Below are 13,447 nucleotides of genomic sequence, written 5' to 3'. Positions count from 1 at the left end.
AAAAAAAAAAAAAAAAAAAAAAAAAAGATTTATAGGATTATGAAATTCGAGATGTTTAAACAGGCTTTATGTAAGGTAGTTGCAACTCTCTTCCCTAAACATCTTTTGAAAATGGGTATCGTATCTGACTGGGGGATGTTTCCCCTACCTAGTACTATAAAACTGAAGGCATGCAAATCTGCCTGTATTAGTCTGTTCTCATGCTGCTAATAAAGACATACCTGAGACTGTGAAATTTCTAAAGGAAAGAGGTTTAATGGACTCACATTTCCACATGGCTGGGGAGGACTCAAAATCATGGCAGAAGGCAGAGGAGGAGCAAAGTCACGTCTTACATGGCAGCAGGCAAAGAGAGCATGTGTAGGAGAACTCCTCTTTATAAAACCATCAAATCTCATAAGATTTATTCACTATAATGAGAACAGCACAGGAAAGACCCACCCGCGTGATTCAGTTACCTCCCACTGGGTCCCTTCCATGACATGTGGGAATTATGGGGGCTACAATTCAAGATGAGATTTGGGTGGAGACACAGCCAAACCATATCTCTGCCCTTTGAGAAATGTTAATCAGGCTTGCTAAATGGGAATAGTAGGATTGCCTGAGCCCACAGAATATTGGGTAAACACTGGACTGTTGGTTGCCACAAATCCTCCACTTGATAGCTCTTTATGGAGTGTCCATTGGGGCTTATGGCAAAAGCTGTGAGCATCTCCCAATGACAACTACTGAAACTCTGGACTAGAGAATTTCCCCTTGAGGAACATTTACTGCCTTGCTATGGGATGTTAACCAAAACTTCCCCTATGCTAATGGAAATAATGGTGCCCGAAATAATGGTGCCCAAAATAATTCTGTGATTAAAAATGGTTTATATAAAATCTTGCTACCTAAGGAGGCAAGGTGGAGGTACTCATGAGCAGGGAGCCTCTTTTCCCCTAGGACTGATCTAACTATGTAAGCAGCTACCAGATTTTACAATGCCTGATAAATAGCTCTCATCTGACAAGAGCTGCTTGCCTTGTGAATGGCAGTTCCAGGGTGAACAAATAACATCTTGTTTGGAAACCTGCTGCTCTGGTTAAAGACGAGGCAAGGAAATCTTTTTCTTTTGAGTTATTTATAGTTTAGAGCAATTGGGTAAAGAATATTTTCGTGAGCAAATTTACCCTTCTCTCTACCTGAGTTCTCCAAAATTTGGAAACTGTTCTTGAGTATTCTGATTTTATATCAATATCATTATTTGCATAAGTTTAGTAAGAGTCTTTTCTTTTAAAACAAAATAATTGGAGACATTGGTTATTCTACCAACCTTTGCCTAGAATAACATATTTTTAGCTAAAGTTCCAGCAAAGTCAACCTAAAAAGGCCAATCAATCATTGCTGCACTTTATGTAAATAATCAGGCCAAGTATAATAAGCCTAAAACTTATTTTGCACACAAATTGGTCTTACTATAATTTCTCTTTAGAGGGGTTATAGGCATGCACCACCACGCCCAGCTAATTTTCAGTTATACATTATAAAAAGATACGCATAAAAAATGTCTGTCAGGAAGAGCAGAAGATCAAACATTGCATGTTCTCACTCATAGGCGGGTGTTGAACAATGAGAACACATGGACACAGGGAGGGGAGCACTACACACTGGGGTCAGTTGGGGGGAAATAGGGGAGGGCCGGTGGGGGGTGAGGAGTTGGGGAGAGATAGTAAGGGGAGAGATGCCAGATGTAGGTGATGGGGAGGAAGGCAGCAAATCACACTGCCACATGTGTACCTATGCAACAATCTAGCATGTTCTTCACATGTACCCCAAAACCTAAAATGCAATAAAATAAAAAAATAATTAAAAAAAAAAAAAAAAAAGAAAGTGTCTGTCAGGCTACAGCCATGAAAACTGCCATTTCAGCATGTTGGCCAGGTTGATGTCAAACTCCTGGCCTCAAGTGGTCCGCCCACCTTAGCCTCCCAAAATGTTGGGATTACAGGCATGAGCCTCCGTGCCTGGCCCTAGATAGTAAGCCTTTCGACCAATTACCAATCAGAAAATCTTTGAATCCACCTATGACATGGAAACCCCCTGCTTCCAGTTGTCCTGCCTTTCTGGACCAAACTCATATACATCTTACATGTGTTGATTAATGTCTTATATCTCACAAAAATGCATAAAACCAAGCCTGACCACCTTGGGCACATGTTAGCAGAAAAGGAGAGCTAGAGAAAGATAAATTGTTTCAAAGAAACAGTATAACACCTGTGACTAGATTTCACCCCTGACATTTGTTTTTGAGTGAAGATTGAATCACAAATTATTTCTTGGCTACAGTCATCCTCTGGAGAGTACCAGGATATAATTTTCTAAATGTTTTTAGTTGGCACCCTGATGAAATAGGTTTCTTTTTTCTGGTCTAACACACAGATTCTCTTTTGATTGTCAAATTATTAATGTTATTTATCTCTCATAGTTGTACTTCCCAGAAAAGCAGAGTCATGATATTCTAAAGACCAGCGATGACTGGACAAAGCCTGTAAGTCTCCCTTATTTGGAATCCCCTTGGGCCCCATGTGTTTTTCACTGCAAATGTCCTGCTGCCAAAACTATACCAGCACCCCACCTCTAGGCCCAGGGATTATTGCGGAAGAGGTGTTCCACCAAAACAGAGAATGGGGTGAAATTCAATGCCTGGACCTCCAAAAGCATGAGATTGTAAGGACTGGTTTTGAAGGATAGAGTTAGTTCAGACCCTCCAAATCAAGGATGGGTACACAGATGCCTAAACAGCAGGCAAAATAAGGGACTCTGCCTCCTGGGTTACTAAATTCGTGGCACCTTTTCATTCATCCCAATCATAAACAATTTCCTGTTTCCCATAGAATTAACAAAAAATTATTACTAAAAGGATATAAAGATACCTTATGACAACTGGGTGTCATAAGGTGTATACATATACATATATATATACACAAACACACACACCTTATATATATCATAAGGTATATCTATTTTATATTTTAAATATATATGTAAAATATATATATTTAAATATGTATCTATCTGCATAAATTCATAACTGGGTGTATTACACCCAGTAGAGATGGGGTTTCACCATGTTGGCCAGTTTGATCTTGAACTCCTGGCCTCAAGTGGTCCACCCACCTCAGCCTCCCAAAGCGCTGGGATTACAGGCATAAGCCACCATGCCTGGCCCTAGATAGTAAATCTTTTGACCAATTGCCAATCAGAAAATCTTTGAATCCAACTATGACCTGGAAACCCCCCTGCTTCTAGTTGTCCTGCCTTTCTGGATCAAACCATTACATTTTACATGTATTGATTAATGTCTTATATCTCGCTAAAATGCGTAAAACCAAGCCTGACCACCTTGGGCACATGTTCTCAGGGTCACTCATATTTGGCTCAGAATAAATCTCTTCAAGTATTCTACAGACTTTGACTCTTTTTGTCAACAAGGATTTTCTTTGTGTTCCACAAGCTAACCTATTACACCAAAGAAACATCTCTGCTAGAGCCTGCTGAGTGAATGCCACAATGAGTTTTCCTGGGAGGAACTTTTCCTTGACGTAAATCAACTTGCCATTCTGTTTCTCAATGTCAATGACAAAAGCCCTGGAGGAAGTGGAAAACGTGTCTAACTATGTTCTCTTTGGGCTCTGAGGATCTCCTACAGTAAGAATCTGATCTAGTCACAAACCCCATTTCTGCTCTCTGGGGCTGGCCATTGCCCAGTTCCTCCTGGGAACCCCTTGCTGCCTGGGGATGTTTGGTGTTTCCATGAGTTCCAGGCATATAGCCAGCCACAGGCTGATGCGCTACAAAGGACAAAAACTGCCCTTTTTCCAAGGATCCCCTTGCAAATTAAGTTGGTGGATTTGAAGTCTGCTTTTTCTACTAAAGATGGCTGGGCTCAAGGCCACCCTTCCCTGTAAGAAAAACCTCTGCATAGAGACGACTCTTCCGCCAGAATGTAGAATGGGGTACAATTCAATGCCTGGACCTCCAAAAGGCCATCTATTGTTGAAGAGAAAAGCAAGCTGCAAAACAGGATATAGAGTGTGAGCTCATTTCTGGTTTTTTTTAAACTACATTATAAAAAGATATACATAGAAAATGTCTGTCGGGCTACAGCCACCCCTCTGAGCGGTGGGTTAAGAATGCAGGGATGATGGGGAGGAGATAGAGATCTTTTACTTTTGACTCCATTTAATTGTGTGCTTTTTCTTTCATAAGCATGCGTTACTTTTATACAATAAGGAATGTTTGCGGAAGGCAGGCTGTAATGCTTCTGGCCTTTCTGTGGAGCTCAGAGGAGCACAGTTAATTTTAAGAACATTCTATTGTAAATAATTAGTCACAAAGATGATTGTGTTTCAAACAATAGATGATATCTTTAATATTTATCAGCCAATAAGCACTTATTGAATAAAAGTTAGAAGGGGATCTCTTTTTTTAGAACTAAATGTGCTGTGTCTAAACCATCTAACTAAGGAAGGACTCCACGTGTCCCTCCCTGTAAAATAAAGCAACGTGAAGAGACCGGGGACCCATCTGTCAGACTGGCTGTTAAAATATTCTGCCTCGTTGCAGAAATAGACATCCTGGATTATCAGTATCATCTTTCTGAGATAGACAGGAGGGACAGGCACTTCCAGGCAACAAATACGGTAACCACCCCCCACCGCACCTTATCCATGGTTTCAGTTACCCATAGTCAACAACGGTCCAAAAATATTAAGTGAAAAATCTCAGAAATAAACAATTTGTTAAGTTTGAAATGGTGCATCCTTCTCAGTAGTAATGAAATCTCACAGCACCCTGCTCCATCCCTTCTTCATCACAAGAAAAAGGGTAAGTCCAGGACTATAAGATATTTTAAGAGAGAGACCACATTCACATAAATTTTATTACAGTATGTTGTTATAATTTTATTTATTTATTTATTTGAGACGGAGTCACCCAGGCTGGAGTGCAGTGGTATGATCTCGGTTTACTGCAACCTTCACCTCCTGGGTTCAAGCGATTCTCCTCCTTCAGCCTCCTGAGTGGCCGGGATTACAGGTATGTGCCACACACCCAGCTAATTTTTATATTTTTAGTAGAGATGGGGTTTCACCATGCTGGCCAGGCTGGTCTTGAACTCCTAACCTCAAGTGATCTGCCTGTGTTAGCCTCCCAAAGTGCTGGGATTACAGGCATGAGCCACTGCACCAGGCTAATTGTTCTATTTTATTATTGTTGTTAATCTCTTACTGTGTCTAATTTATAAATTTAACTTTATCAACACTACATATGTATAGGGAAAAAAATGTCATATATGTGGAGTTTGGTACTATTCATGGTTTCAGGCATCCACTGGGGGGGCTTGGAGCTTACCCCTGTGTACCTTAATCGACAGTTCAAGAGATGGGGGAAAGCAGGAAGAGTGTCCCATCCCAGTTCTCAGCATGGTGCTTTTCTTTCCAATGCCGTTTTCTTCTCCAGCCTCCTTGTCTGCCAGCCCCACCCCTGCCACCCTCATGACATCCTGTGGTCCTGACCCTCCCTGGTCTCCCTGCCTCCTCCAATCCACCCCCAACCTTGCTGTCACACATCTGGCTCCAGGCAGCTTTGCCTCGGTCTCCCCTCCCTGCCTGCTGGCAAGAAGCTCCCTAGGCCTGATCCCCAGCTCCTGCCAACCCATCTAGTGCCATCCCAGTCCCTCGGACCTCAGCCACTCACCACACTACATTTCACCAAGTCAGCAAGACCCCAGACATGGGCCCGCGTTGCTTGCTCCTGTAGGCTCCCCTACCCTGTCTCCACCCCTGCACCCGCCTCTCTGGTGAATTCTCTGGGTGTGTTTTTAAGTCCTCAGTCAGGCCTGGTGGCTCACAGTTGTAATCCCAGTACTTTGAGAGGCCAAAGCAGGCAGGTCACTTGAGATCAGGAGTTTGAGACTAGCCTGGCCTGGCCAAAATGGTGAAACCCCATCTTCTCCAAAAATGAGCCTCCAAAAATCAGCCAGGTGTTGCGGTGCAGGCCTGTAATCCCAGCTACTCAGGAGGCTGAGGCAGGAGAGTAGCTTGAGCCCGGGAAGCAGAGGTTGCAGTGAGCCAAATTTGTGCCACCACACTTCCAGCCTGGGCAACAGAGCAAGACTCCGTCTCAAAAGAAAAAAAAGAGAAAGCAAAGCAAAATAATGGATTTTAATATAAGGGAATACAAAAAAGTCATTGATGTGGCTTCAGAATCCACATGCAGCTAACCTATAAGATAAACCATCAATTGTTAAGTTTGGGCATAGTTGGGCTGGTGTGGTGACTCACACCTGTAATCCCAGCACTTTGGGAGGCTGAGGTAGGCAAACACCTGAGGTCAGGAGTTCAAGACCAGTCTAGCCAACATGATAAAACCTCCTCTCTGCTAAAAATACAAAAATCAGCAGGGCATGGTGGCGTGCACCTATAATCCCAGCTACTTAGAAGGCTGAGGCATGAGAAACACTTGAGCCTGGGAGGTGGAGGTTGCGATGAGCTGACATCCTACCACTGCACTCCAGCCTGGGCAACAAAAGGAGACCCTGTCTCAAAAAAAGAAAAAAAAAAATCTAGTCCTCAAGACATAGATTCCACCTTCACCACTTAAAAATGGCTACCATTAATAATCAATATGCAAAACATCTAATTATGTTATTATCTCATTTAATTTTCACAACAAACTATTATTACCATGTTACAGATGAGGGAACTGAGGCTCAGAAAGGTTAAGACCCAGGCTCCGAAGCCAGATCTCTGCCACTCCAAGTCCTGGGCTTTTATCCATTGAACCACATCAGAATAGCTTGTGGTTCAGTGAAGAAAATTGATTCTGTCCTCTGCACTGAAACAGGAGGTTCCTGAAGGGAGGGGCTATGTGTTTTATTTGCCTTTATATTCCCAAGTCAAGCACCAGACCTGGCCCAAAAGCACAAAGATGGAGGGAGAGAGGAAAAGCAAGAGGAAAGGAGTCTTTTTTCCCATTTAGTTAGGGGAGTTGTCGCTGGGAACTGGCACTCTTGGGAATTCTGTTTTTCATTCATCCAACAAAGGTTTATTGAACAACTACTAGGTGCTGGACATGGCTCTAGATAGATGCACCAAACAAAGTCCTTCCTGAGGGAGCTCACCTTCTATAGTGCTAGGAAGAAAAATAAAGCCAGACTGGGGATGGTATGTGCGTGCTATTTTGGAGAGGGTGTTCAGGGGAGGAGGTTACTGCGTGGAGAATAGCTTGGAATCAGCTGCTGTGGTGGAGTGGGGACTTCAGTCTGAAAGCCTCTGCAGCAATCCCAGGAGACGGTGGAGGCTCAGGCCTGGGGGTAAAAGTGGTTTTTAGTGAGAAGTGGTCAGATGCAAGGTATATTTTGAAAGTAAAACAGACAGAACAGGAATCCAAAAATGAACTTGGCCTGTGTTTTTGCTACCATACACCTCATGGTGAGAGGAAAAGCCAGTTTCACTTAAAAATGCCTGTGATGAAATCATTGAGATTATTAATTCTATGACAGCTTGACTTTGGAGTGCATGATTTTTTAATATTCTGTGTGATGAATTAAAAGGCTCTTCTGCAAACCAAAGGGCAATGGTCACCTCCAGACCACATGCTCTGTGCCTGAAGTACCAGCCTACCAGTCCCCTTGGTGATAGAACTTGATTTCTACTTAAAAGAATGATTGACAGACACACCATGGTTACTCAGATTTGAGTATTTGGTCGACATTTTCTTGAAAATAAAAGGAATGAGCTGTCACTTCAAGGAGAAAAGCTGAAATATTTGTTGGCAGTGATAAAAGTTGAGCTTTCAAATGAAAATTAGCATTTGGGAAACTTGTGTCCACCACCGTAAGCGTGGGCACTTTCCAATACCTGACATACTTTTCTGATGAGCTTGGTGTTGACGTTACCAAACGTGATTTTTAAACTGTGTATAACATTTGGAAAATCTGCATCACTCCACAAACTGATATTTCCCAAATGACCAAAACACAATGTGACAAAACCATGCATGAGTCAAGATCCATCAAAAAAGCAAGTGCAAGCTGGGCACGGCAGCTCACACCTGTAATCCCAGCACGCTGGGAGGCAGAGGCGGGCGGATCACCTGAGGTCAGGAGTTTGAGACTAACCTGGCCAACATGGCGAAACCCCATCTCTACTAAAAACAGAAAAGTTAGCTGGGCATAGTGGTGCAGGCCTGTAATCCCAGCTACTCAGGAGGCTGAGGCAGGAAAGTGGCTTGAGCTGGGGTGGCAGAGGTTGCAGTGAGCCGAGATTGTGCCACTGCATTTCCAGCCTGGGCCACAGAATGAGACTCCGTCTCAAAAGAAAAAAAAAAAGAAAGCAAAGCAAAAGAATGGATTTTAATATAAGAGAATATGAAAAAGTCATTGATGTGGCTTCAGAGTCCACATGCAGCTAACCTATAAGATAAACCATCAGTTGTCAAGTCTGGGCATACTCGGGCCGGGCACAGTGGCTCACACTTGTAATCCCAGCAGTTTGGGAGGCCAAGGTGGGCAGATCACCTGACGTCAGGGGTTCAAGACCAGCCTGGCTAACATGGTGAAACCTCATCTCTGCTAAAAACACAAAAATTAGCCATGCATGCTGGCACACATTTGTAATCCCAGCTACTCAGGAAGCTGAGGCAGGAAAATTGCTTGAAATCAGGAGGCAGAAGTTGCGGTGAGCTGAGATTGTGCCACTGCATTCCAGCCTGGGCAGTAGAGCAAGAATCCATCTCAAAAAAAAAGTTTGGGTATAGTCAAAGAAGGCTATCTACAATGATCCAAAAAGGCCATTAAAACATCTGAAATCTTGTAACTATACATATCTGTATGAGGCCAGACTCTCTTCATATATATATTAGCCTGATAGGGCTGCCTGAGCAAAGTATCACAGACCAGGTAGCTTCAAGAGCAGAAATTTATTTTCTCACAATCCTAAAAGCTGAAGGTTCCAAGATTAGGGTATCCACAGGGCTGATTTCTCCTGAGACCTCCCTCCTTGGCTTGTGATGGCTGCATGCTTCTGGCATTTTTTGTTTTTGTTTTTTTGTTGTTATTTTTTGAGACAGAGTCTTGCTCTGTCACCCAGGCTGGAGTGCAGTGGCGCGATCTCGGCTCACTGTAACCTCTGCCTCCCGGGTTCAAGCAATTCTCCTGCCTCAGCCTCCCAAGTAGCTGGGACTACAGGTGCCTGCCTTCACGCCCCGCTAATCTTTGTATTTTTAGTAGAGACGAGGTTTCACCATGTTGGCCAGGATGGTCTCGATTTCTTGACTTCGTGATCCACCCGCCTCAGCCTCCCAAGGTGCTGGGATTACAGGCATGAGCCACCACCCCCAGCTGCTTCTAGTGTCTTTATTTGGTCTTCACTCTGTGCCTGTGTCCAAATATCCTCCTCTGATAAGGACACCAGTCATAGTCGATTAGGGTCCACCTTGATATTTTCATTTTCAACTTAATTATACCTGTAAAGACCCTGTCCAAATATAGTCACATTCCGAGGTAGTGGGGACATAAGTCAGACTGTAACAATATATGTCAACTAAATGACAACGTATTACAAGAGGTTGAATGCAGAGACCGATGTAAAAATTCAGCTGTCTTCTATTAAGCCAGATATTTACAATATTGATAAAAATGTAAAATAATGCCACACTTTGCTCAAATTGTTTTTGTTCCAGAGAATATATTTTCCACAAAATATGTTGTGTTAATATGTAATTGGTTTATTATTTTTAGAAGAATGAATAAATAATGGTTTTTAAGCTTTCTCAGTTTATTTTTTCCTTGAGTTAGAGTCCTGCTCTGCAGCCCATGCTGGAGTCCAGCAGCTCACAGCAGCCTCTGCCTCCTGGGCTCAGGCGATCTCACCTCAGCTTCCCAAGTAACTGGGGCCACACCCAGCTAATTTTTTTGTGTATTTTGGAGACAGGGACTCATTATGTTGCCCAGGCTAGTCTCGAACTCCTGGGCTTTAGTGATCTGTCTCCAAAAGTCCTGGGATTACAGGCATGAGCCACTGTGCCCAAAATTTTTTTTTTTTTTTCCCACAAAGTGCCTCACTCTGTCCTACCATGCTGCAGCACAGTGGTACAATCATAGGTCATTGCAGCCTCCACCACTGGGCACAAGCAATCCTCCTGCCTTAGCCTCCTCCTCCCAAATATGTGGGATTATAGGCATAAGCCACCACACCTGGCCTCAGTTTTAATATCTAATGGGGAATTTATTTTTGGTAGATATAATCTGTATAAATAAAAGCTCTTTAGAGTTCTCAATAATTTTTATAGAGTAAAGGGGTCCTGAGACCAAGAAGAATCACTGGTTTACAATGATGATAATTTGTGTTTGTAGATATATATATTTTTGAGATGGAGTCTCACTCTGTCACCCAGGCTGGAGTACAATGGCATGATCTTGGCTCACTGCAACCTCCATTGCCTGAGTGTAAGCGATTCTCCTGCCTTAGCCTCCCAAGTATTTGGGACTACAGGCACCCGCCACCACGCCCAGCTAATTTTTGTATTTTTAATAGAGATAGGGTTTCACCATGTTAGTCAGGCTGGTCTTGAACTCCTGACCTTGTGATCTGTCCACCTCAGCCTCCCAAAGTGCTGGGATTATGGGGATAAGCCACTGTGCCCTGCCTGTGTTTAGATCTTTTATCCAAATATCCCACTAGGAGATTGACCTCAGGGCATTTTGCACTTGCTCTTTGAATACCTTATTTGTCATGCCCAATACTGCGATAAAGGTGCGATAAAGGAGGGGGCCTTATCCATCACCTTCCTTTCCTGACAACAATTGCTGTTTTCTCAAAGACATATAGCTTCAATCCCTTTCATCTACTCTGATTATCGTCCCAAATCATCTCCTATATAGAAAACCTGGAGTGCCACTGTTCAGGTCTTAATTGAAATGTCACTTCCTTAGAGGCTGCGTAAAACCCATAACCCATGCTGTAGATCAGAAATAGGTTCTTGGCCAGGCACGGTGGCTCTCGCCGGTAATCCCAGCACTTTGGGAGGCTGAGGAGGGCAGATCAGCTGAGGTCAGGAGTTCAAGACCAGCCTGGCCAACACCGTGAAACCTGGTCTCTACTAAAAATACAAAAATTAGCTGGGTGTGATGGCGGGCGCCTGAAATCCCAGGTACTTGGGAGGCTGAAGCAGGAGAATCACTTGAACCCAGAAGGCAGAGGTTGCAATGAGCCAAGATTGTGCCACTGCACTTCAGCCTGGGTGACAAAGTGAGACGGGGGTGGGGGAGGGAGGGAGGGAGGGAGGGAGGGAGGAAGGAAGGAAGGAAGGAAGGAAGGAAGGAAGGAAGGAGAAAGAAAGAGGTTCTTATGGCATCCTGTGTTCTCCCCTCATAGCACCTAACACCAGGGGGATTGTAGAGTTGCTTCTGAGAATATTAGTTCAGCCTCCCCCATTCAAAGGAGATCCATAAAGCTAATGTCTCTCTTGTTCACTGCTGTATCCACAGTTTCTAGGACATTTGTTCAAAGAATGAATGAATGAATGAAGATGTACATTCAACTGCTGTGGACATGCAGAAGGTACTGGTGGAGTCAGGGTCTCTGCAGCTGTGCACATGGGCATCAGGTGTGGGAGCATGGCTGGTGCATCGTCTGACTTCTGAGGATGCTTAACGTTTCAAAGCACAGCGAACTTCATTATAGAAGCTGTTTTCCAAAGTACATATACAACAAGATGGTGCTGTGTTGAGGAAGAAGTGGGGTGCACCTAGGATAATCACAATCTTCACTCCACCCCCAACCTCCCACCCCCACATTTTTGCCCCCAACAGGTAAGCCCATTGGAAATAAGCCAGTAAGTATTCCTTGGACCTCGTTCAGCTCCCTCTTCTCCAGGGAAAAGGGAGGATGCAAATACAGTTTTTTGTCTTGTGTGAAAATGTGCAGTTTAGCAAGGCCCTGTGTGCATTTCGTGGCAGATCTGGAAAATAAGGTTTAATGATGAGAAAAGAAGGAAATGATTGTCAAAATATGACTTCATAAGGCACAGTCCCTGGGGGCCTATTTTGGCAGTAAAGATAATTAAGCTTAGATTTTTAAAGGTCAGTTTTAACCAGCTCATAAGGCAAATGGCAACAGTAACATCATCCTAGCCCTGTGTATCTATGGCAACTGAGTTTCTCAGCTGTAATTAAACATAAAACTACAACTACTGCACTGGTCCCAGCACTAACTGCAAATAAATACCTGAGAACAAAGTGGGCAAACTTGACACCTCCTTTTGGAATATTCTGGCCATTTACTGGGAAAACAAGCAACAGAAGCTGCTGTTAAAGTTGCTGCTAATGAGCCCAGGTTGCTGGCCCACCCACCTGCCTCTGGGACCTCGTGTAAGAGGAAGACTGATCCCAAATCAATTGTTTTTCATTCATATAGTGGTTGTAAGTTGGAGAGCAAAGGTATCAAAGAAAGGTGATTGTTTGGATATTCGAATTATCTTTTTAAAAGTATTTTTTCTAACCTCAAAAATGATTAAAAATGGCCAGGCATGGTGGCTCATGTCTGTAATTCCAACACTTTGGGAGGCTGAGGCAGGCAGATCACTTGAGGCCAGGAATTTGAGACCAGCCTGGCCAACATGATGAAACGCCGTCTCTACTAAAAATACAAAAATTAGCCAGGAGTGGTGACATATGCCTATTACAGCCTCCCAACTACTTGGGAGGCTGAGGCAGGAGAATCACTTGAACCCTGGAAGTGGAGGTTGCAGTGAGCGGAGATCATGCCACTGCCCTCCAGCGTGGATGACAGAGCAAGACTCCATCCCGAATAAAAAAAGAATGAAAGAAAGAAACCAACACATATTTATTGTAGAACATTTCTAAAATTCAGACAAATGTCAAGAAGAAAAGTAAAAGTATCTGAAGTCCCAATTAGATTATTCGTTTCCTGTCTTTTTTCTGTGCGTGTATTTCACACAGTTAGGATTAAGCATATAGTTTTGTGTCCTGTGCTTTTTTTCCATTAATAGTAGGTTATGATCTCTTTTTCATACTATTGTTCTTCAAAAGCACAGCTTTTAACAATGGCATAAAATTATACCATAGAAATCTCCTATAAATTATCTTTGTACTTTATCTCATTTACTGCTCATTGTGGGATTAGTCATGTTTACAGGCTGCCAGCATGTCCTACATACGCAATCCAGCTCCCCGGTTTAGGAGGTAGAGTTCTTGGCATCTGTTGCACTGATCTCACTCCACTTTGGAGTCTCAGCTGAAGCCAAAATCAGAGTCCCATTTTAGCATCCTGTTCCATATGTAAAATTGGAGGGAATAACTAAGACAAATTAATAAAAATACAACAGTGGTGGTAGACTTTCACCCACTTGTTTCAGTCTTCGTTGGACTAAATAGAGAAAGTAA

The 13,447-nt window shown here is 43.2% G+C and overlaps 1 long non-coding RNA gene across 1 annotated transcript in view; it reads left to right on the top strand.

The window, feature by feature from the left end:
• Positions 1 to 12,569, top strand: part of LOC108285407 — a 23,901-nt gene extending 11,332 nt beyond the window's left edge. The window contains exon 3 of the long non-coding RNA XR_001817569.2: positions 11,531 to 12,569. This is a non-coding gene — a long non-coding RNA (uncharacterized LOC108285407). The remainder of the gene's footprint in view (positions 1 to 11,530) is intronic.
• The last annotated feature ends 878 nt before the right edge of the window (positions 12,570 to 13,447 follow it).

This window comes from Cebus imitator, unplaced genomic scaffold, assembly GCF_001604975.1.
Source record: "Cebus imitator isolate Cc_AM_T3 unplaced genomic scaffold, Cebus_imitator-1.0 Scaffold297, whole genome shotgun sequence".
Classification (NCBI taxonomy): domain Eukaryota; kingdom Metazoa; phylum Chordata; class Mammalia; order Primates; family Cebidae; genus Cebus; species Cebus imitator.
Note: the sequence above shows the minus strand (reverse complement) of the source record. Positions and strands in the feature narration are given on the sequence as shown.